Here is a 22,545-nt window from a genome sequence, read left to right on the forward strand (position 1 = left end):
CCTCCTCTTCCAATTCTCTATTTTCTTTTTTAATCTTTTTTAGCTCTGCACGTTGTTCTGTCACCTGCAAACTTTTTCTTTTCTCTCTCCTTTGCAAATTCGCTACTGTCTTGGCATCTACATGTTCGCCCTCCAATTTGGACAGTTTCTCTGTCAACTGATGGCACTCACTTGCCAGCTTTGAACATACATCTGCACTCACATCCTGATCAAACACACCCTTCCCTGAACATACAGTTTCACCACACTGCCCCCTACTCGTGCTGGAACTGGAGCTACTGGTACTGCCAGTGCTAGTGCTAGTGTTAGTGCGACTTCTAAAGCATAGAATATTTGAGTTACCCTCATCAAACTCCTTTAGACCTTGAGCCCCAGACGCGCGTGAACTACTTTTTGCCAGAGTTGTGCGCTTGGCGACCAGTGACTTTGCCCTTGACCAGACGGTGGACACTGACGGTAGAGGAGCAGATGCACTCGTTGTTTGTTGAAGCAGGGCAGAGAAATAGTTGAAGAGAACGCGCTCCTTGTCTTGCTGCGTCGAAGAATTATTACAAACAAATTTGTAAAGGTCCACAACTAATCCTCTTGCTACAAACTCGCGGGATGGCAGAGCTCCACTGAGCAACTGGGACGATAAAAATCCCCAGCGATAGAACGGATCATTGACACTGTCTTTCTGCTCAAGCGCATCCATCGGCGAACTGCAAATGCGCGACTTCCTTGACAGTCACCTTCACAAAACACATTTTGCGCTGTGTGATCTTCAGCCGTGCCATCTTGTCACCCTTTGTTTCCGAAGGGTTTTTTGACGCTGAACACGAATATTGTATCGAGAAACCCATGGATAGCCGGGATCACTTTCAAAATTGATGCCGAAATCTTCACATACGTCGTAGAAAACCCTATTTTCGCCGCATAAACTTCTGAGAACCCTCATTCGACGCAGGAAAATCTAGGCAATCCGACTGGGCACTCAAAATTGACCCCATGACAGCCATATGCCAGCGCAAGGCGGCTGAAGCCAGGCGATGCGCCGTTTTGCGAAAAGTCGACGTTTAGAGGTAGTTTTATTATCCCAAATGCCAAAGCGCGGGAAAATTCAAATGCAAACAGCTGCATTTTGGAGACGTATTTTTTATCGACAGTCGGGCAGTCAATGCCGATTTTCTCAAGAAGAAGAGTATTCAGAGGCATTGTTGTGCATTTTCCGTTGATACTATACGTGTGCCCTAGTGTTTGCATGAGCGAGGGTGGTGGTTTTGCTAAACCGTTCGCATGGCGGGCGGGTTTGTAAGAAGAAAGGCTTCAGCCATTGACGAGCGACGAGAAACCTGTCATTTCGTGCCATTTGAGTTAGCAGTAGCACCGGACAATACTGACACATGTCTGCGCCAGCAAACATAGTGTACTGACGGATCAAAAACAGCCACAATGTGTGTCACTGCGGAAACGGGCTGTAGAGGTGCATTTGCAAAGCTGCTGATTTTCATCGTCTTTCCATGCACAGGGTACGTATCATGCCCTTGGCATAGGCCAAAGCACGAAAGCTTTAGCTGGACACCACCCACAATCTCCACGTGGGTCCCAGTGTACCTGCTGCTGCCGATGAGAACCGCCCTATAAGCGGTTTACCCACCCATGTGTCCTCAATACGACTGAGAATACATCAGAAGTACGCCATAAGCATTGGAAACCTGTACAGTTGAATCCAATTTCGACCAGAATGACTGTATTGGTTGGAAATGCATTGCACCATTCCACTGAAACGTTAACACACAAGAACAGGAAAAGGATGTAACAGAAAACGAAAGAATGTAACACAAAAGATAATCCCAAACCAGCGGAAAAAAAGAACGTGGGAAGAAAAGCACTGTGGCTGGTGTAGGAAGCAAATACTGCAAATACTAGGCTAAACGGGAAGTACCAAATTATGTGGTTGTTGAGCATCTCCTCAGAGTCGACAAAGGGATAACGGAATGAGAGAGACCGACTATTTTTTGTCAAAACTGTCACAAGCTAGCAGCTGGTGATTGTTGAGGAAGGTAGTTACACCACACTGACCGACACCACTGCTGTGGGTAATGATTACGTGCATCGATCATTGTGCAGCACCTGGCAGCAATAAACCAGACAAAGCAGTACAATACCATGCAGAAGATGAAATGCTTGACGGAGTATAAGTAGTAGCAGACAAACTGTTACACAATGGAGCAACATTATTTGCTATTAAAATGGCATAAATATATTATTACTTTGACGAATACCCGACACATAACATTCCCGCTACAAGCATTACTAACTCTACTGTCCCTGATGCAGGAGGGACTAGTGGCACACATTCCTACTGCATACCCCAAAGCTAAGAAAGGTGGCATCATGCTCATGTGAGCCGTTTGGGTACCACCCAAGATCTGCACCAGGCTCTGTCCAGGTGCCTACACACAACCCTGGAGGACGAATGCAACCCCAAAACACGATGTAGTAAAGGGCAAGTCTATGGACACAGCTGTCAAAGTTATCCACCAAATTGACCTACAGCAGGCCAATGTACAGTGGAGGAGAGTACCGAGAAACTAAGAATAAAGGACTTATTGCCTGTTTGTCAGACTATCCACCCCAAGCTATGGTCATGAGGGTGGACAATATTGGATGGTGACAATTCCACCTCGCTCTCGTTTTCTCCCCTGGAATGAAGCTTCACACACATACCTGTAGTACCTGTGGTGTCTACAAGTTGTATAAACAGTCCTTCACTTACTCCACTGCTTTCTATAAAAGCCTGTCTTATGCAGAAGCCTGTTCTGAACACAAGCCTGAGTTCCAAGATAGGCAATTAGCACAATAGTCTGTCCTCGGGGAAAATTGCGGGAAAAAATCGCAAAAACGCGGGGAAAACGCGGCATAATATGGCATCATTTGCGGTAAATATGTGAATAATATTGAAGTGCGGCAATTTTCAGTGAGTATGTAGTAAAATCAATCAGTTACAAGTCTCTGGTGTAAGCACTCGTCATATTTGAGTAAAAAGCCGCCACGATGAGACGTTGCTGACCGAACAGTGCACTGTGTGTACGTGTAGTGCAACAAAAAAGTTCAAAAAACGCGGGGAAAATCGCGGAAAACGCGGTCATTTAAAAAATCGCAAAAAAACGCGGCCGCAGAATCGCAATTTTCCCCGGGGACAGAATAGTGTGGATTTTGCATCGGCAACCATAAAAAGTTTGGTTTGACTACAAACATAATGCAACATAATGTAAATAGAGGCCTAGCCACCACACCGGCTTCTACAGAAATACGCCTGGCTTTCATAAGCGACATTACAGTAAGTCATCCAGTTCGCACTCACCCACTTCAGTTGGTGCTTGCAGACGTGTTAGACACATACAGCCAGTCAAGTACACTTGCAGGGATCTTTTCTCAATGGGGAGTAACGGCTGGCCATAATACCTACAATACATACAGAATAACAATGGTGAACATAGCAAAAGGGAAATGCATTCAAGACCTGCAGCTCCATGTATACATGCCGAGTGTAAGCGTGGTGTCTGTGGACAAAATCGACAAAGAGGTACCCTGGCAACAAAATGTAGTGCCAGGATGCCAGCAGAAGGCTACGTGGCACACCAGTCCAACATGTAAATCAACTACCATCCAGTGGTCACATTAGAGCCCAATTGTTGAAGTTCCACGGCCATTTGCCTGCCACATGCCAATCACAACAAGCACTGAGGAAGAAACTGAGACAAAGCGACGTCGAAGCAAAACACTAACACAGACAGGCGGGTTCCCCACACAGTGAAACTTCAGTATGAAGTACTAGTAGTACCAAGAGTCCATGACGTCAAGAGTATGCGACTGCACGTGGGTTCTGGCACTGCGCTCGGCCCACATTACGTATCCACGAACTGGGGAATCAGCCCATAGTCCGCAAATCAGAGTTGCACGCTTGTGGGTTGTGGGGTTGGGTTATGCGGACACCTGACAGTATGGATATACATGTAACATACTACGGGATATAAAGTACTTGTACTATTATGCAGAACCTTGCACCATGCAATACGCTATATCGGTACAGACCAATTTGGTATTGGAGGTTTGCTATACAGTGTACTGAAGTATCACTGCAATGCTGAATTGCCAATACATGTACATGTAGTGGAACATGAAGCTGTACAACCAGTTGACGTGTATTTGTGACGAAATCACACTACGACTGCAAGACTCAAAATGTACAACAAACATGTAATTTGATGGGGATCTTTCACCGAGGAGTCAGGTGATGGCGGGGCCGTAAAACCTACACGTGGAATTCAGCTGAACTGGAATTGTTGTCTCTGGAGTATTGCTTAACTTAAGCAACAAAATCTACTATCAACTACCCACCTCTTCAAGGTAGGGATGGTGAAGAACCAATGACCTAGTCATGGTGTGAGGCTCTGACAAACATCTTGCAGCAGTCAGACAGCCTGTCACAGACCTGACAAAAGGCTGTGGGTGCAAGTCCGGCTGCAGGATCATACAATGCGAGTGCAAAAGGCAAATCTGTTATGCAGGCCAGGGCTAAAATGCCACACTTTCAACAACACCTCCGCGAGGGAAGAATGCGACAGTTCCAGTAAGCAAAAGGTTGTTTCATTTGAGGAGACTGAAAAGCAAGAAACCAGCAACGAATTGGACCAAGATTGAGTCAATGTGCACACAGGTGATGCGTGCGTGTTCTTGTTTACTGGAATTATGGCGTATATGCTAGAAACATGGAATGCGCTACGAATTCTGACCTGAAATACACAAATATACACATTTGCCTGAGTTTCAATGAGCATGGATAGACGTGGAACACAATACTTCCACTGAAAATGGTGATATACCGGAAACACAATCCATCTGCTGCTATATGGGCGAGAAACTATTGTAACCTGGGATATTTTGAAACTTAGGTGTGATGAAATGTCACTTTCGTGGATTTTACACGTATCACAAAAAAATTCTTTCATTTCGTGCCATTTGAGTTAGCAGTAGGTCTGGACATAGACATGACCAGATCTTTACACAGGTTGGTTGGGACTATCTTTCTGCTATCTCGGATATTGTGTAAGATGTGATGGAGTCCATTACTGGCTGAGCACCAAAGGAGGGAGGAAATTTCTACGACTGTACTGTAAGAAAACGACAACACGAAACTTCCCAATGGCTCAATAGCTGACCCCAAAAATATTACGGATCACTTTAGTACTTACTCAAGTCACATCGAATTCCTTATCGGCGGGCTCCAGGCTGTGGAACGCCTCCAGTGGGTCTGAATGTTCGACAACGTCAGCCATTACTTCTTCACGGAATCGTCATCTTCACCTCTGTACAAAATGAGCTGACCGGGATAATAAAAAACGGCTTTTTTTCGCTCTGGCGCATCGACTGAAGCCCCCCAAGTCGCGCGACCCAGCTTTCCCGTACAAACTCTGGAGAAAAATGAGTACGTATTTTTCGGACCAGTGGAGTCCCTATTTATAGAGGGTGCTGGTTTATAGAGGGTGCTGGTTTATAGAGGGTGCTGGTTTATAGAGGGTGCTGGTTTATAGAGGGTGCTGGTTTATAAAGTGCTGGATTAAAAAGGAACGACTGTAGTGCTACTGAATACTACCGATTCCCTGGAATGGAGTCAGTGAATCACTGGTTCATTCATTGACACGTCTATGATCTAGCTGCTAGATCCTGTCAACGTTGTCACGGCAATGACATCATGTGTGCGATGAAAACTAATTCAGTTTTTCACGGTTGTTTTCGGAATGAATGGAATTAATATTTTATGACCGGCTGGAAGTGTGTTGGTCAGTGATCGAGGCAAACGTCAGGTCGTTGAATGTCAGTATCATCAGTGAATGTTGTGGCAATTGTCACACGTTCTGACCCTACATCATCTTGGCAATAAGTTAGTGGACAACAACGCATACTGCGGTGTAAACCGTTGGTCCTTTCCTTCTTCTAAGTAATTCTATTCTAATCTTGGCTTCAGATAAGACCGGTAAAGAGTCATGCTTCTCTCACCACCATCATCTATACTTTACGCACGTGGCCTAGTAGATGCATGGCTGATGATACTCACATAGCTGACTGATACCTGTACATCAGGTAGTGTCTGGTGCATAGGCGGACACTCATCGACGACTTGGCTGGTATTGTGACGTAGGTTTCGTGCCTCCAGGACTCATTGCTCACTGTGTGATCAACCATGCGTAAGCTGCACTACAGTGTATACGTTATGAGTGTGATGTAGCAGTTAGCTATGTGCATATCACCAGACATTCATCCACATGATGCTATACGCAAACAGAGCAGAGTAGGAATGGGTGCGTGGTCGTGTTGATGATCTCTGCCGTCTGGTCCGGCGCCCAGCTGAAGTAGCTGTTACGCAACCGCAGGCGGCCTATCATTTATTCACTGTGTCCCTCCAGTCCCGCTGGACTAACCTACAGTATGTGATCCCTGCTGATCCGGCTGTGTATTTGCCGCTGGACGTCGTAATTGCCGAGGATTTGCTGCCTACACTGACTGGTCACAGTTTAGTTCCTGATGGCGATTTGCGCCATCTGTTATCCATGCCTGTGAGGAATGGAGGCCTTGCGGTGCGTATTGCGAATGTACGTGCTGGTGCAGAACATCTCCTGTGCCGCAGCGCTACTGATACGATGGTGGAATGTGTACTGGTGGGTTTGGGCGAACGCTCTGTCGCGGACGTCATCTCAGCTTGTCGGACTTTAGCAGCGCAGGTCCGTGTCCAACATCGAACAGAGCAGACAGAGGCGCTGGAACAGCTCAAGCCTTCCCTATCTGATCAGCAGTGGGTCCTGGTGGACGTGGCTGGCGAAGGGGGTGTGTCGACATGGCTTGGGACTCCCCCTCCGTTTTCATCGCTGGTACTGTCTTTAACAAGTCCGAGTTCAGAGACGCCCTATGTCTGCGGTATGGCTTGCCCCTGGACGGCGTTCCCCTGTCATGTGTCTGTGCTAGAGACATGACCAGTCATCATGCACTGACTCTCGCCAGTGGGGGTTCCACATCCTTTATTGCTGACCCCACAAATAATTGTGATAAAGATGGTAAACCATTCGAGGTAAAAGGGAATGCCATTATTAAAAATAAAAAAGAAGAAACGGTTATTGTACCATGCCAGACGGCTATTATTAAGTCATGTACCAATTGTAGTACATAACGTAGTAGTCACGCACCTACAAAATACTTTGCAGGATAATATTTAAATAACCTAGCATGCAGCCCTTTCCCAAAGGTGCTCTTTTAATTCGCACTTAGTGCTTTTCGCGTCCCTCAAAATATGCTGAAAAAGTGCTTTTTTCAGTGAAAACAGGCAAAAAGTGCTCTTTTTTCAGTGAAGGATAGCCATGATACATGTTCAGATATGAACCCAAGCTGAGAAATGAATACACACTCTTCCATTTATGGGTCCACGAAAGGCAAAACAGGAAGTATTAAAAGTTAAAAAACCCACTTTTTACAGCATTCTGTACACCGGGTACAAGTTTCACCAACTTGTTGCCCCCCCCCCCGAAAATGCGGCGTGCCAAGGCCCATCCACATCGAGCACTCGGAAACTGTGACCGCATGCATGAGCAAACAGATTTTAGCACTTTTTCAGCTAAAAAGCTCAAAAAGGGCGATATTCACCAAAAAACGCAATAAAGGGCGAAAGAAAACCGGTGTATGGTTGCAGTGAGCCTGGAGTAGTGTTTTCCCATACAGTGGGTAGTCCACCTTGTTCACACTGTCATCGTCAAACTTACATACTACAATCAGGTACGTGTAGTTACGAAGTTTGTGTTCAAACCACACTACCCAGATCTGTTCATTTCCAACAGCAATGGACAAACAGGAATGTCGTGAAATTATGACTCCATACCAGTAAAGAACGTTTCTCCGGCCATTTTCAGTCTTTAATTTGGCAAACATTGAAATCTGTCCAAACTCTGTAGAGTGAGTTTAGATATTGGTAAACGCTGTCCAGCTGTACTTATACTACATGTACATGTATGTGCTACACTTGATACTGTGCGTGAGGGTGGCCTTGTCAAGAGATGCCACAACGACCTCCGTGACAGTGATGCCAAGCTTGCCGACAGTGCCTTCGGCGGCGTCACCATCGAGCCGATCCTCATCCCGGAACAGGACAGGAATGGTCGCCCTATGCTCCAAGCGAACTGGCTCGCTCGCGGAGTATGGGAAGGCAACCGGGTGGCGTTTTTCGATAACCGCATCGTAGATGCTGACGCACCCAGTTATGCCAAGGTCAACCTGCGAGTACAGTGCGTACCAGAAGCGTCTCGCCAGTCGCTTAAAGCAGCGAAAGAAACGGGCTTTTCCAAAAAGGGCGAAAAAGGGCGAAAAAGGGCGAAAAAGGGCGAAAAAGGGCGAAAAAAGGGCGAAAAAAGGGCGAGCACCATTGGGAAAGGGCTATTAGCATGCTTACAAATCCGCAGAGCATGCTAATGTTAAATAGGCCAACATAGGAATAACAAAGGCAGTTACATGGACAAAAGGCGACATCGGTCGAGAAAAGATGGGCCCATTCTCTTCCGCAAGTAAGACGCTCTGCAACCATGGAGGCACTTGATTGACCACCTCAGCAAAACAATTGCAATTTTGAAGCGTAGCTGCGCCATCACAACAGCGTACTGGAGGTCAATATGCTTGTTAACCACCAGCTGAACAATGTTCTTCAATGCACGAGAGCACTCCGTGCCACATATGCCGTTTGTTGAAAATATGAGCGGAGTGAATGACCCCCTCTCGACATCGACAACACGCTGAAGATAGGCCCGCTTCTTCTGATGTTCATTCCGGGAAATCTCTGCAAGGACTTCCTGTCACGACAGCAAAGACGCCGAGGGGTGAGTAACCCTCACATCAAAGAATGCATCTTGCTGTGGCGACCAAAAGCCCCTTGCACGGATATCCAATCAAGCCTCTGCAGCACAATTAGCGGTAGCGCCGTGAAGTTGTTCACCATCCAACGGCAAAAGCGGTGGCTCTGTTTGAACATCCGGGATGGCAGAAGTCATCACCTCCACCAGCACATCACAAAGCTCATTATGTCGCAGACTTGGGTAGCCCCCTGTAGGGCATGTCAATGCATGGTCGACAGACATATCTCTACCACACACACAAGTTGGTGGGAGGCCGTCAATACCCCAGCCATAGCGCAGGGCGAGACCATCCCGGAAACATGCTTTGTTTAGCGCGAAGACGTTCACAGCCAGAGGCTCAGCCGTTAGCCAACTGGAAACGCCAGCATCAGCAGCAATCTCCAACAGCACCCGCTGACATGGGCTGAGCTCAGGACGCAAAGCAACCTGAGCCTCCTTAGGCCTCGGTCACACTACGGCAGTTTGAAGCTGGACGCAGCGTCAAGCCGCAGCACTTGACGGAGACGTGGGGTCACACAGTGTTTTGTTTTTTTGCAGCTCATGACTGCCGCGGCTTGACGCATTTGTCTACGTCACAAAACCACCAGGAAAACTCAATGACGACACGGATTCCCACGGAAACCGGCCTTTTGCTTATTATACCAAAAAATTGTCGGACAAAGTTTTCGAATTTTTCATTGATTTTGATTACAAGAAGACGAAAGGTACTTGTAAAGTTGTAGGTCCACGCGTGCACGATCGTTGTTGTTTCTTTCCGAATTTGAAGCCATTTTCAGTTGTAGTGTCATTGATCAGGCAAGAAAAGTCCGCATCGCAGCTGTGTTTCTCCTGACTTCGTCATACTGGTTGTCCTTTTTGGGGCTCTTGACGACAACACAACACTCACAAGTCAACAGGCTCCAGTTGGCCGATGACCCACTCAAACAACTGGTCCTTTCTCGACATCATTTTCTTCTCAGAAAACGCCTCGCTCTTCCGCCAGGTTCGGAGCAGAGCAGCCTCGGCCTCGTAGGTCCACGGACTCATCTCGAACAAAAAGAGGGAACAAAACAAACCTTGAAGAGACGAATGTCGAATAACTGCTCAACTCAAGCAAAGTGTCTTGAAACTAATTTTACTTGAAAGACACTGTTTTTCCGCCAAGCGTCACTCCCATCAGCGGCAACGCAGCCGATTTCCCCACGTCAGACGCAGCAGCGTCTGACGCTCAAACTTCCCGCGTTGCGTCAGTTGCCATGGAAAAGCTCATGATTCTGACGCTGACGCAGCATTTTTGCCGTAGTGTGACCGAGGCCTAAGCGGCAGTAGCCATTCTCCGACGTTTGGCATTTCGCAACGCCATTACCTCCGCCTGCAAATCAGCCGGAGCAATGTCAGCATCAGAGCGACGAAGCAAATCAATCACCGGCCGTGCCGAGGCCATACTGGAGGTCCACTGATGCACTGCATGAGGCCCAATTGCAGGAATTGAGAGACCACCGGACTTTACAAGCAAGCCGATGAGACTCCGCTCAACCCATCGAAAACCGTTGTTATCTCATTCGCTGAGGAAGGAGCTGCAGAGACCATCCGCGGTATCCAGCCGTCAACCAGTCACCGTCACCTGGGAGTGTTGTTGAGTGAAACACTTAGCTTCCAGGAGCATATTGAACAGACAATAAGCAAGTTTAGACAGCGCTGCGTTCTTCTGTGCCATATGGCTGACCGTTTAACAGGAGACATCGTCAGGAAGCTGTACCTTACGTATGTCCGCCCAACAGCAGAATACGCCGCCCCAGTATGGGAGTCCTCCCTCTCTGCTGCACAGCGGCTCACCCTTGAACGGCTGCAAGCCAGAGTAGCTCGCACAGTCATGCGGCTTGAGAGATGCCCTTGCCCATCAGACGAGCCCAAGTCATCATTGTTTAAACAGCTGGGGTGGCCAAGTCTATCCTGGCGCAGGAAGATCGCCTGCCTTATGGAATTCTTCCATTTGGTCACCACCCAACCAGAACCTTTTGAAGCAGCGGGATACTGCCCCACGCGTAGTGGCCGCCGCCAACTCGCATTCACTCTGCCACGGGTTGGGAAACACGCCGGGAGGTCATTTCTCTTCCGCACCGCTACTGTCTGGAATGCCTTGCCCGCAGACCTGAGAGCCACAGCCTCGCAGTCCCTGTTTCACAGTCACATTAGCACGCGTGCACATTAGCACGCACTTCTCTGACACCAAACACAATGCCACTCCTCACTGACATGCCTCTGTCCTCCTTCTTTGAGCGTTGCGCTTATTCTTATTAATTTTTGTGTTTCTGTTTCGGTATATTTCGTATTTCAAGGCATACCCCGAGGCTATAGGTATTATTGAGTAAAGGACCATTCTGGAACATTCAGCATAATTGTATTTCTCTTGCTTGGCTGTTCATTACGAATCATTAGCCCTCCACTGTCTGCTATCTCAACCCTACAGCCTCCCATTATAATGGAACTCCCTTCAATTTAGACTACGTCTTTGGGAAATCCTCAAATATATACAATAAAATAATAACACGGTGGACATGTTCTTCTGACCAGTGATAGCTGGTATCAATATAATTATTGTAAATCACATTATCGATCCTGCCGAAAGCATCCGCCTCCGGCAAGCCATGCGAGCACATATGGTAGCGCCAACGCGACCTCAGTCCGCGGGAGAAGACAGAACAAGCAGCATGTGGCTGAGTTTCCGCCAGAGTGGAGAGAGTACCGACCTCCCTGCACCATACGGAAACATGACGACACAGGCTCTCCTGTACGAATTCCATCTCACCAATGGCCCCACCAAGATAGCGAACACCATTGGTCAGCACACGTATACCCGTAGGGTCGAACAGCTCTTGGGCTTCAGACTCCAGGGTGGGTTTCACCAGCAGAACTGTCTTAGCTGCATTAGGGTAATGTCCATACTTCGGGCCTATCTCTTCGATGGATTTCCAAAACGAATGCACGGCGGCCAATCTACCACCATACTCGCCGTCATCCGCGTACCAGCATTGGTTTACATCAGGGTGCTGCTCACGGAGTTTACAAAATAATCATAGGAGTCACCGCAAGAGCAAACATGGCCACGGCCAAAGGGTCTCCCTCTGACAAGTTGGTTTTGGTTGGTTGGTTTTTATTTCACTTCGCACATTCAAACGGGATGACGACCCAATAAAATGACGGCGAAGGCTTAGCCTAGAAGTGGCTATGGAAGAACATAGTAAAAGCTATGGAAGCACATAGTAAGAGAATAGGATACTAATAACTGCGGGTAAACGGGGGGAGAGAGAGAATACGATGTATCTGTGATACTACGTGCGGGTTACTGAACTGCACGGGGAGGGAGAGCAGAGCAATCAGCAGCAACTCGAACTACTCCCTACAGGCGTATGGTACACATGCATGCTTAAACTCAGGTAGCCGGGTAATTGTGCGGACCTCACCAGGGAGAGCGTTCCACAGCAGAGCACCAGCAACAGAAAATCTCCGCTGACCGCGGCGGCTACGGTTTGCCTGGCTTAGTAGGCCATTTGACTGCTGATGGCGGGTAGGGGTGCCTTGTGCCGGGGTCAGAAGCTGGGCGAGCACAGGGCTGGTGCGGGCGTTGATGCACCGCCAGATGGTGATCAATATTTTCTGCCTGTAGAGCTCGCTGACACGGTACAGGGAGTGAGCAGTGAGCAGCGGCTGCATGGCTGTCCGGGGCGGGTTGCCATCGATACAGCGGATGGCTCTGTTTTGCGTGGTTTGCAGTCGTTTCAGTTGACCCTCTCGCATTGCGGCTGAAAAACAGCAGGAGCCATAAAGCAGGTCGGGCATTATGACCGCCTTCACATACACCTGACGAGAGCGTCTTGATAGGCTTCGGCGTGCCCGCCACAAGGCGCCAATTTTCTTGGCAACCTTGGTGACCACATAGTTTACATGGGTGTCCCAATCTAGGCGATTGTCAAGTTGAACGCCGAGGTAGCGCGCAGAAGACGCTGAGGGGAGGAGACAGTCGCCGCTTTTGACTGTTACTTCCTGTACATGCTGCTGGGGAGAGATAGTCAGAACCTGGCTCTTGGTGGCGTTCAAGATAAGGCCTCGGGACTTCAGCCAACCGGCCAGAGCAGTTGCCGCTGTGGTGAGGGTCCTGGACGCTTCCGCCGCTGAGGCCTGGGAGTCGTACAGGGCTATGTCGTCTGCAAATTGTACACTTGGCACAGGCGAGGAAACCAAAGGAACATCGCGTGTGTATATACTGAAGAGGACAGGGCCGAGAACAGAGCCTTGGGGCACTCCGCAGGTGCAAGCCAGAGCAGGGCTGGTTGAAGGCGAGATGAGGATCTGCTGCTTGCGGCCGGACAAGTAGTCGACGAACCAACTAAGGGCTTTTCCAGAAATTCCAACCGCAAGGAGGTCTTGAATTAACTTGTCGTGGTGCACTTTATCAAAAGCCTTCGACATGTCTAATAGGCACAGCCCTGTGGTCTTGCCACTGTCTCTCGCCTTCTGCAGATTATCAGTCAGCACACAGAGGGCGTCTTCCGTGGAACATTTCTTGCGGAAGGCAAATTGTGTTTCGGGTAATGCCTGGGTCAAGTCCAAATGACGAACTAACTGGTGTTGCACTACCCTCTCCAGCAACTTGGACACTATTGGGAGAAGGGATACAGGCCTATAGTTGGTGGGGACTGATGGGTCACCGGCCTTGTACAGTGGCACGACAGACGCCAATTTAAATGCGGATGGAATGGTTCCAGTCCTCAGCGAGGTGCAGAACAGCACAGCAAGAGAATATGAAAGCAAGTCAGCACACTGCTGTAGCAGAGAGCCCGGTATGCCGTCACTACCTGTGGCTTTCCGCGCATCCAACTTCTCAAGGAGACGTCGGACGTCAGCAGGAGTCACAGGATCAAGTTCGGTCAAGGAGACGGGTCCAGCGGGACCGTGCGGGGTACAGAGTTGTTCAGGACGGTTGGGATCGGTGACAATGGAGTGGAACGTGTCGGCCACCTCGCTGATGCTACAACTAGGATCTTGGCGGCGACGTGAACGCCCAGTGACTGCATTTAGAATGGCCCAAGACTTCCTAGGGTTGGCCACATTTTCTTCGCACTGACGGGAGAAGTACTCGTTTCGCTTGCGCCGATACGCGTTCCGAGCAGTGCTACGTGCTTGTTTAAACTCTGCATACAGTGTGCCGTTTGTCCTATCCTTCCGCCAACGGCTGTGCAGCCGCCGTTTACGCTGTTCGAGCTGGTGCAGCTCTCTGTCAGACCAGGGAGGTATCGCCCTCCGGGAAGGCTTAGAGTTGTGCAGCGGGGCATGCTTGTCCAAAACGTACAGGAACTTAGTGTGCCACTCTTTCCACATGTGATTTACATCATTGTGATCCGAAAAATCATGTAGAGAAGCCTCAAGGATATCTTGCCGAAAAGAGTTAATGTCAACGCCACGTATATTCCTGGTCAGCCGCGACGTCGTGGATGACGCGGGTGGAACGTCAACGGCAAGCTGAATAAAGGCTTCCACAGCGCTGTGGTCACTAATATCAGTGGGCACAACCGTTGCTAGGGACACTAGCGCCGGGTTCCCTCGCGCGAGTACAATACTTCGCCACCAGGAAGAAAAAGTGGAATATCCGCACCATATGTATTACGAAATCCATCGAAGAGATTGGAGGAATTTCTCTAGTCTCCTCGCGCAACTGGGGAGCACTCCAATGGAGAGAGAAAGATTTTTATAGGGCGGCTTGGTGTGAGAGGTGGACTGAGACTTGCCGTGACGGCGCTAACGGCGAATATCAAGACCTTACGGCCACGGAGCTGCGGGACTCTGCGCTGGTCGTCTATCCGTGTGGAGGCAAAGCAAACGCGGGCAACATTCTGCTGAAGCGAGCGTGGAGCTGAAGCTGGATTGGTGACTGACGTACCTGCTTACTCCACAACACCGGCGCATAATGATGTGCATGTACAAGACTTCGTGAGTATTCAACTCAAATTCGTGTTCCGTCAGCGTCAGTATCAGCAAGTACAGTCATGTAGTACAATTTGTTCTCAAAATAACTTCGGGACAGTCTGTTCATGGTTTTCATTTGTATTGGACTCGTTCTCTACACTTGCGATAATTTAGCGGCAATTCTAACGTTGTAGCGTTGTTCTCTTGTAATTTAGTGGAACCTGTATTGAGTAACTGAGTTTTATGTTTCGTTACATTTTCGTCAGATCTCCTGTGTACCGGTTTTGTGGCACAATGATTATAGCCATTATATTTGGTCGTCTCCATTCTTGTGCAATCATGCATTATGTAGGTTGGTTCTCTTCATGTTATTGTGACCAATTTCATAGATGTTGGTTGCCTTGTTGCTTTCTCTCCCCTCTCCTCTCACCCAAGCCATTCTGCATAAGCGAAGCTGTGGACGCAGCATACTGCTGCTACACTTCAACGCGGGAATGCGTATAATAATAATAATATGTATTACGACATTTTTTCCATCGGTGGACACACACGTGCGATATTATGCAAGGCGGCCTTCGTGTTGATTAGATGCATCGATGAGTAAGATTGCGTCAGTGTCATCGGCGAGATATTGCGAGATATTGCGCCAGTGGGGGTTACCCCACGCAGCGGCTCAATGAGTGGAGGGACCTGTTTGCTGATGCCCCTGACTGGTGTCGCGTGTGACGTGGAGGTGGAACCTCCTGTGATGCCGCTCCAGGGTGAGGCAGTATCTGGTGTGTAACTTGGCTGATGGTGCTCGTGTTGATATTCGGGTTCGTGGCTTCTGGACCAGGCAGCAAAATGCCCTTTTTCCATATATGGGTTACCGGTAACTTACCCGAGGCCATCTTTGCTGTCGAGTCCAGAAGTAGCACGTCAGCTCATCCAACACGAGCGTCAGAAGAAGCCCCAATATTCTGAACGGATTAACCAGGTGGACCGGGGTTCCTTCACTCCGTTAGTTTTCGCCACCAATGGGCAGTGTGCACCAGAGAGTACCATTTTTCTGAAAGCCCTCTCGACTCAGCTGCACGACAAAAACCGTGATGTTCCCTTTGCCGACATAATCCGTTATTTACGATACAGGATCAGTCTATCTCTCGTGCGGTGGCAGATAACTTGCTTCCGGGGTTTGCGGGCGTCTTATCGACGCGGTGGATCCGGTGCCAGCCAACGTCACCAATTTGACATGGAGTGTCGTGCTTTAGCTCACCGGCCACATTAATGAATTATGTCTTGTCCTTGACTCTATTTTTTCTTGCTGTGTCTTTTTGAGTCCTTTTGGAGCTTTTTCAGTCCTTTCGGAGCTTTTGGAGTAGCTTCATACTAGCTTCTGGTACGATTGTTTAGATTTTGGTGTGCTTGTGTGCGATTTGTGGTAGGTTTTGTTTTCCATTCTCCGACTTTTTTTGTTGCAGTTGCAGGGGCGTAGTGTAGCCATTTTCAAACTGCTTTAGAAGGTCATGTAACGCCATATACATGTACTGTACAAAAGTCACCCTATTTTCATTTTTGCAGCCAAGGTCAAGGATACTGAGTACTGGCTCAGCCAGCCCCTTATTTTTGAATTTTTCTGTAAACTGCACTCAGAAACGAGTCTCATTCAGCAGACTACATGTACATTATACATCATTCTCCTTTGATCTTGAACTACATGTACCATCAGCTGCTGTTTACACACATTTTGCAGGAGGTTGCGACATTTAGACTTGCAAACAAACGTGCTTCTTTTCCTCGAATGGCAGGGAGCAGCAAGTTGGACCAAAAACAGCGCAGTGTACTGAAGTAGTCACTTCACACCAGGGAGCAGTAAAACACCTGTATTTGCTACTCCCTGCTTCACGTTCACACTCAGCTCCCCTCGCTCCGGTCTACTCCCTGCTTCACGTTCCCACTCAGCCCCCCTCGCTCCGGTCTACTCCCTGCTTCACGTTCACACTCAGCTCCCCTCGCTCCGGTCTACTCCCTGCTTCACATTCACACTCAGCTCCCGTCGCTCCGGTCTACTCCCTGCTTCACGTTCACACTCAGCTCCCGTCGCTCCGGTCTACTCCCTGCTTCACGTTCACACTCAGCTCCCCTCGCTCCGGTCTACTCCCTGCTCCACGTTCACACTCAGCCCCCCTCGCTCCGGTCTACTCCCTGCTTCACGTTCACACTCAGCTCCCCTCGCTCCGGTCTACTCCCTGCTTCACATTCACACTCAGCTCCCGTCGCTCCGGTCTACTCCCTGCTTCACGTTCACACTCAGCTCCCGTCGCTCCGGTCTACTCCCTGCTTCACGTTCACACTCAGCTCCCCTCGCTCCGGTCTACTCCCTGCTCCACGTTCACACTCAGCTCCCCTCGCTCCGGTCTACTCCCTGCTCCACGTTCACACTTAGCTCCCCTCGCTCCCGTCTACTCCCTGCTTCACGTTCACACTCAGCTCCCGTCGCTCCGGTCTACTCCCTGCTTCACGTTCACACTCAGCTCCCGTCGCTCCGGTCTACTCCATGCTTCACGTTCACACTCAGCTCCCCTCGCTCCGGTCTACTCTCTGCTCCACGTTCACACTCAGCTCCCCTCGCTCCGGTCTACTCCCTGCTTCACATTCACACTCAGCTCCCCTCGCTCCCGTCTACTCCCTGCTTCACGTTCACACTCAGCTCCCCTCGCTCCGGTCTACTCCCTGCTTCACGTTCACACTCAGCTCCCCTCGCTCCGGTCTACTCCCTGCTTCACGTTCACACTCAGCTCCCCTCGCTCCGGTCTACTCCCTGCTTCACGTTCACACTCAGCTCCACTCGCTCCGGTCTACTCCCTGCTTCGCGTTCACACTCAGCTCCCCTCGCTCCGGGCACACTGCTGTTTTACGGTTAGCAAAGCTACAGGCTTTATTTACCCGTTGTTTTCCTTCCCAGTAAGTAATTAGTTGTCCGCTGTCCATTTTCGATGTTCTCAAATAATAATATAATATTCGCGGTATCCGCGTCGGCATCGCTTGAATGTTCAGAAACACACAAACTAGCCTTCGCATCCGCAGGCCACCACTATGCCTGTTAACTTTAGTGGCGATTGCAGACCTCACAAGTGAGTCAGGGGAGAGGAGGTTAGTCTCTCAACCAATCGGGCGTGTCACGGCCCATAACCCTGTAAACTGCATCCTTGTTATTCTCACTCCGAGCTGTGAGTACCCAGTTGACCGTGGGTGTCGGCGCAGTTCAACACGCGTAAAAAGTCTTTTTACACGCTCCCTGCTACCAGCGCCGGTCTTGAACTCGGGACCTCATGATTCGCAGGCAGGCCTGCAAACCAATCGGCCATATGCGTTGTTCTCGAATACTCACGATGCATACCCGTAGCATCGCTGGCCTCAAGCGAAGGTCCCTGTTTTGATTCCTGGTCGCGACAGTCAATTTTGTCTTCAGACTTTTCCCCTTTCCATTCCCTCAACTTACTTATGGATTGGATACCCGAACTCTTTCGATACTGCAGCTGACCAAATGAACGCAGGTGACAGACAATGGCCGCATGTACAACAATTTTCAAGACTGACATACATGTATCACGATCAGTCATCACCACTACAGCAAAGGTCGTTGACGCTGTAAGACATACATGTAGATCAAGTACAAATAGGGACCGGCGGATTCTGCTCGAAAAGGTGGCAGATTCTGCTCGAAAAGCAGAAAAATTGGCAGAACCATACAAACCTTATGGCGGGCAATTCCTCGAATTCTGCTCCATTTCTTTATCCACATACCAAACATGCATGAAACTAACCAGAAAAAGTACCGAATTCTGCCAATTTTTCTGCCGGCAGAATCCGCTGGACCCTATCTACAAAACATATGTGAAGAATGTCGACCTACCCGGCACGAGTACAAGTCCAGTCCACGCATCGACACATGGATATGATGAACGTAACGTTGAACGCAGGCACTTTGCGATACGTATTATCCTGTTTTGAGGACATTGTACGGCAAACTCTAGCTGCTTTGTTTGCGAGTTTTGCGATACGGCGTTACGCGCCTGCTGTTGGTCGGATTGTGACTTTGTGTAGCTGCTCTTGTTTTTCTGATTACTGTTGCGTTTTCTATTGTTTTCCTTTTTTTGTTTACTTCTATTTATTTTTCATCCATGCATACTTCACATCTTTTCAAAACATTCGTCTAGGGATTGAGTTGAATCTTTTACACAACCTTGTTACATTTGCCTTGAGTTTCTTTGGATTAGGCTTTTTTCAAATTTTCATTTTGATTTCATCGTCGAGTTTCATCCCTTGTATCTTTGGTTTTCTTCTTTCTTTCCGTGTCGTATTGTTTGAAAAACCCCGTTTTGAGATCAGGAATGGGTGATTAGGATAATGATGTACATGTATGCAGTCCTGGAATAGAATCTACCGGTAAGAGAACATTTTCTTTTTGTCCGTGTTTCTATACATGGCTAGAAAGTACAACTAATCTGTGTGTGTATATATTTGTGGCAGCTAGTTCGGTTGGTGGGTACACTTATGCCAGATAGTGTTGGGTCTGTTGCCAATGGCAATGGGCTCGGCTGCTTGAAAGTGTATTGTTGTACATGTCACCTGTGTTGGTTTCAGGGTTCATATACTTTCTATTTGAAGTATACATACCTGTTAACCATGGACTACTTCTGGCTAGAGCAACTCTTGTGTAAGCAATGGTGCTAGTGTAGCTTATAATAATTATTATCAGATCCACTCTGATTTAGCCGCACACACTAGTAGCAAGTATTACCTTCACCGGAGGCAGGGGTAACTGCAGTTGGATCCCGGGACGTATATCCTGGTGCCGTCAATCCTTTTTTCTTCACCTTGTCCTCACCCACTTACTGAGGTGTGGTGAGCCCATAAGTGGGATCATTTCCAAGTCCACCCAGAGTTTTAGGGATTTCAGGAGGTGTGGGCCGTTGCGCGGTTCAATAGCCAATTGAGTGATCGTTCCAAGATTCCTTTTGAGTCTCTCTCTCCCCTCTCCCAAGGGTAGGCCCACGTGACCGGTTATGGCAGTGAGCAAGTGTAAGCATGTGTGCATGCATGTGTGTGTATGGTGGGGGGGGGGGGGGGGTGTGCGCGTGAGTGTGTGTGTGGGGGGGGGGGTGCGTGCGTGTGTATGTGGGGAGGTTTGTGTCAGTGTGTGTGTGGTGTGTGTAGGGGTGTGTGTGTGTGTGTGCAAGCTGTTGAATGGTGCAATCCCAGCACAAGTTGCTATGGCTTCTGCTGTAGCATCCCTATCATCGCCTCCGGCGATGAGCGTCAAATGGTCAATGATGTGTGTGTGTGTGTGTGTGTGTGTGTGTGTGTGAGACTTTTAATGTTTTCATATAGTGTTTCTGCTGACATGATGTGGTCAGTGGCTACGACTGTGTATTGTATACTGATGACTGTTGTCCGCAGTGGCTACGACTGTGTATTGTATACTGATGACTGTTGTCCGCAGTGGCTACGACTGTGTATTGTATACTGATGACTGTTGTCCACAGTGGCTACGACTGTGTATTGTATACTGATGACTGTTGTCCGCAGTGGCTACGACTGTGTATTGTATACTGATGTACATTATGATTGTGTTGTGCCAGTCTTTGTCACTTACAGTGACCTGTAGAACATGATGGGGACAGTGACTGTGTGACTTGCAATGGAAGTGCTTGCAGGCAGGCTTGGAGCTGCAATGTTTTCTGTGCGTATATCGGAGCATGGATGCTTGCAGTTTGGGTATGGCGGTATGAATGTTGGTTTTGATTATCGGAACATGAATGTTGGATGTACAGTGGCGTGTGCATTGGAGCAGAAATGATGTCTGTGTATCGGAGCATAATATATAATACACAGTTGTCTAACATCATGCTGTCTGATGAGTGCTTATACAATGTATAAGCTACTTTACTAATTATATGTTTACTGTATCTTAACCTGTATGTGTAGATGTGTTGTTTGAGTAACGGAGCAAGAATGGTTAGGATAGTAATGTATGAGTGTTACCACTTTCGGACATACCCTCTACTCTATTGTATACAATGTATAAGCTACTGGGGCTAGAAGAGCTTGATTGTGGACTGCGCAGTTCTGTAGCAAGAATTCTGCCTGTGTGTAACTACCTATATGTACTTGTAGGAGAATGACGGTTGACTTCACAGTTTCGGAGTATGAATATTAGGTGCGCAGAATGGTAGCATGATTGTCGGCTGGGGAGTTTCAGTGCATGAATGCTGACCTTTGGTATTAGAGCATGACTGTTTGTAGATGCAGGTATTATGAGCATGAAGGCTTGCTGTTGGTCTTGGACACACTGACCTGAATACCTGCAGCATGAGTGATGGTTGATGATCGTAATGACCAGCTGTTGCTTAGCAACTGATTGTATTGGTTACCATGTCTACATAGTGCTGGTGACTAGGGTAGTGAGTGATGGAGAGGTTGATGGTGTGGTTGTCATGGTATTGACTAGACAGTTCATAGCATACCTATCAGATGATCTTACGTTTGCACAGCACATAATTACACTTTGTAAGAATGAGACCCCGATGACGCAGGGCAGTGCATGCTTTAAGCTTGTGTTCATATGTGTTAGATTTGCATACATGTACTGATAACATGTAGGGGTAGTATGTTGTATGGTTAGTAGAAACACTGGGTTGGGAATGCAGATTTTACTGGAAATACAACGTAATCCAGCAGATATCTCTATCACTCGGATCGAGAATGTAGTCAGAATTAAAGGAAAGGAAAAGGAGCAAGGAACTACAAGTTACGCTATACTGTCCACTAACTCCACCAGTCACTGTACACTCATCTCATGTGATAGCATTGCACGAGACTGAGCAACGGTACTGACGTTCTACAACTGCTGTCTCTAACTGTGTAAGGATAGAGATCACAAAGATCTAGCATGCAGTGAACTTGTTGATGACTACCATCTCCACAATACACACTACTCTACACAAACACACGAGTACATGGAGGTGTTGGGTAAGTGAATCAGTCAATCCATGAGCTTATAGTGGGATGCGTAATGGTCAAAGTAGACTACTGTACTGCTCACATACACATGTATTCACAACTACTGTCTAGTGTAGTTGTATGCTGGGTTTCAGGTCAGCACTTTACACCTCAAACTTTCACTCTCTTCTATGCTCTTTCTCTATTCATACTAGTTCACATTTACAATTCTAGTGTCAGCTACTACAGCAACAGTCACAGCAATGTGACAGCATCCTTCGCCTGTCACACACACTACCATACTATACTAGCCGATGGTCTTTTAAACGAACTTTTTTCTCTTTTTCATAGCCATTTTCGTAAATGAAAGAGTCAACACAAGCAAATGAATCAAAGAGAACTGGTCTACTCACCTGTCATTGAGTAATATTCCGTGAAAAGAGGTCTCAGTAGAGACATCGAAATAAGCCAGGCCAGGAGACGAAATATCCGAAACAGCTCATGAAAGAAGCAGTTCCAAAGAAGGAAGTTCCTCGTGCATGCACGTCCGAAAAGGCTGCAACATGTAGACACCGGCGGATTATGCCGGCATAATTATGCCGGCATAATTTGGTGGTTTAAAATTTGTAGGATAATTTGGCATCGTTTCTGAGGTAGGATCATAACTACATGGTATTGCAGTACA

General features: G+C 48.1%; 1 protein-coding gene and 1 long non-coding RNA gene across 2 annotated transcripts in view; both read right to left on the reverse strand.

Moving 5' to 3' along the window:
* The window catches only part of LOC135818042 (uncharacterized), a 167,121-nt gene that overhangs the window by 75,653 nt on the left and 68,923 nt on the right, over positions 1 to 22,545 (reverse strand). The window lies entirely within an intron of this gene.
* LOC135818039 (uncharacterized) lies at positions 1,698 to 5,409 on the reverse strand. Its single transcript, XR_010553615.1, has 4 exons — positions 5,238 to 5,409; positions 4,384 to 4,506; positions 3,347 to 3,447; positions 1,698 to 2,112 (listed from the first exon to the last, which is right to left on the reverse strand). It is a non-coding gene; the product is annotated as an uncharacterized LOC135818039 (long non-coding RNA).

Source organism: Sycon ciliatum, chromosome 5 (genome assembly GCF_964019385.1).
Source record: "Sycon ciliatum chromosome 5, ocSycCili1.1, whole genome shotgun sequence".
Taxonomy (NCBI): Eukaryota; Metazoa; Porifera; class Calcarea; order Leucosolenida; family Sycettidae; genus Sycon; species Sycon ciliatum.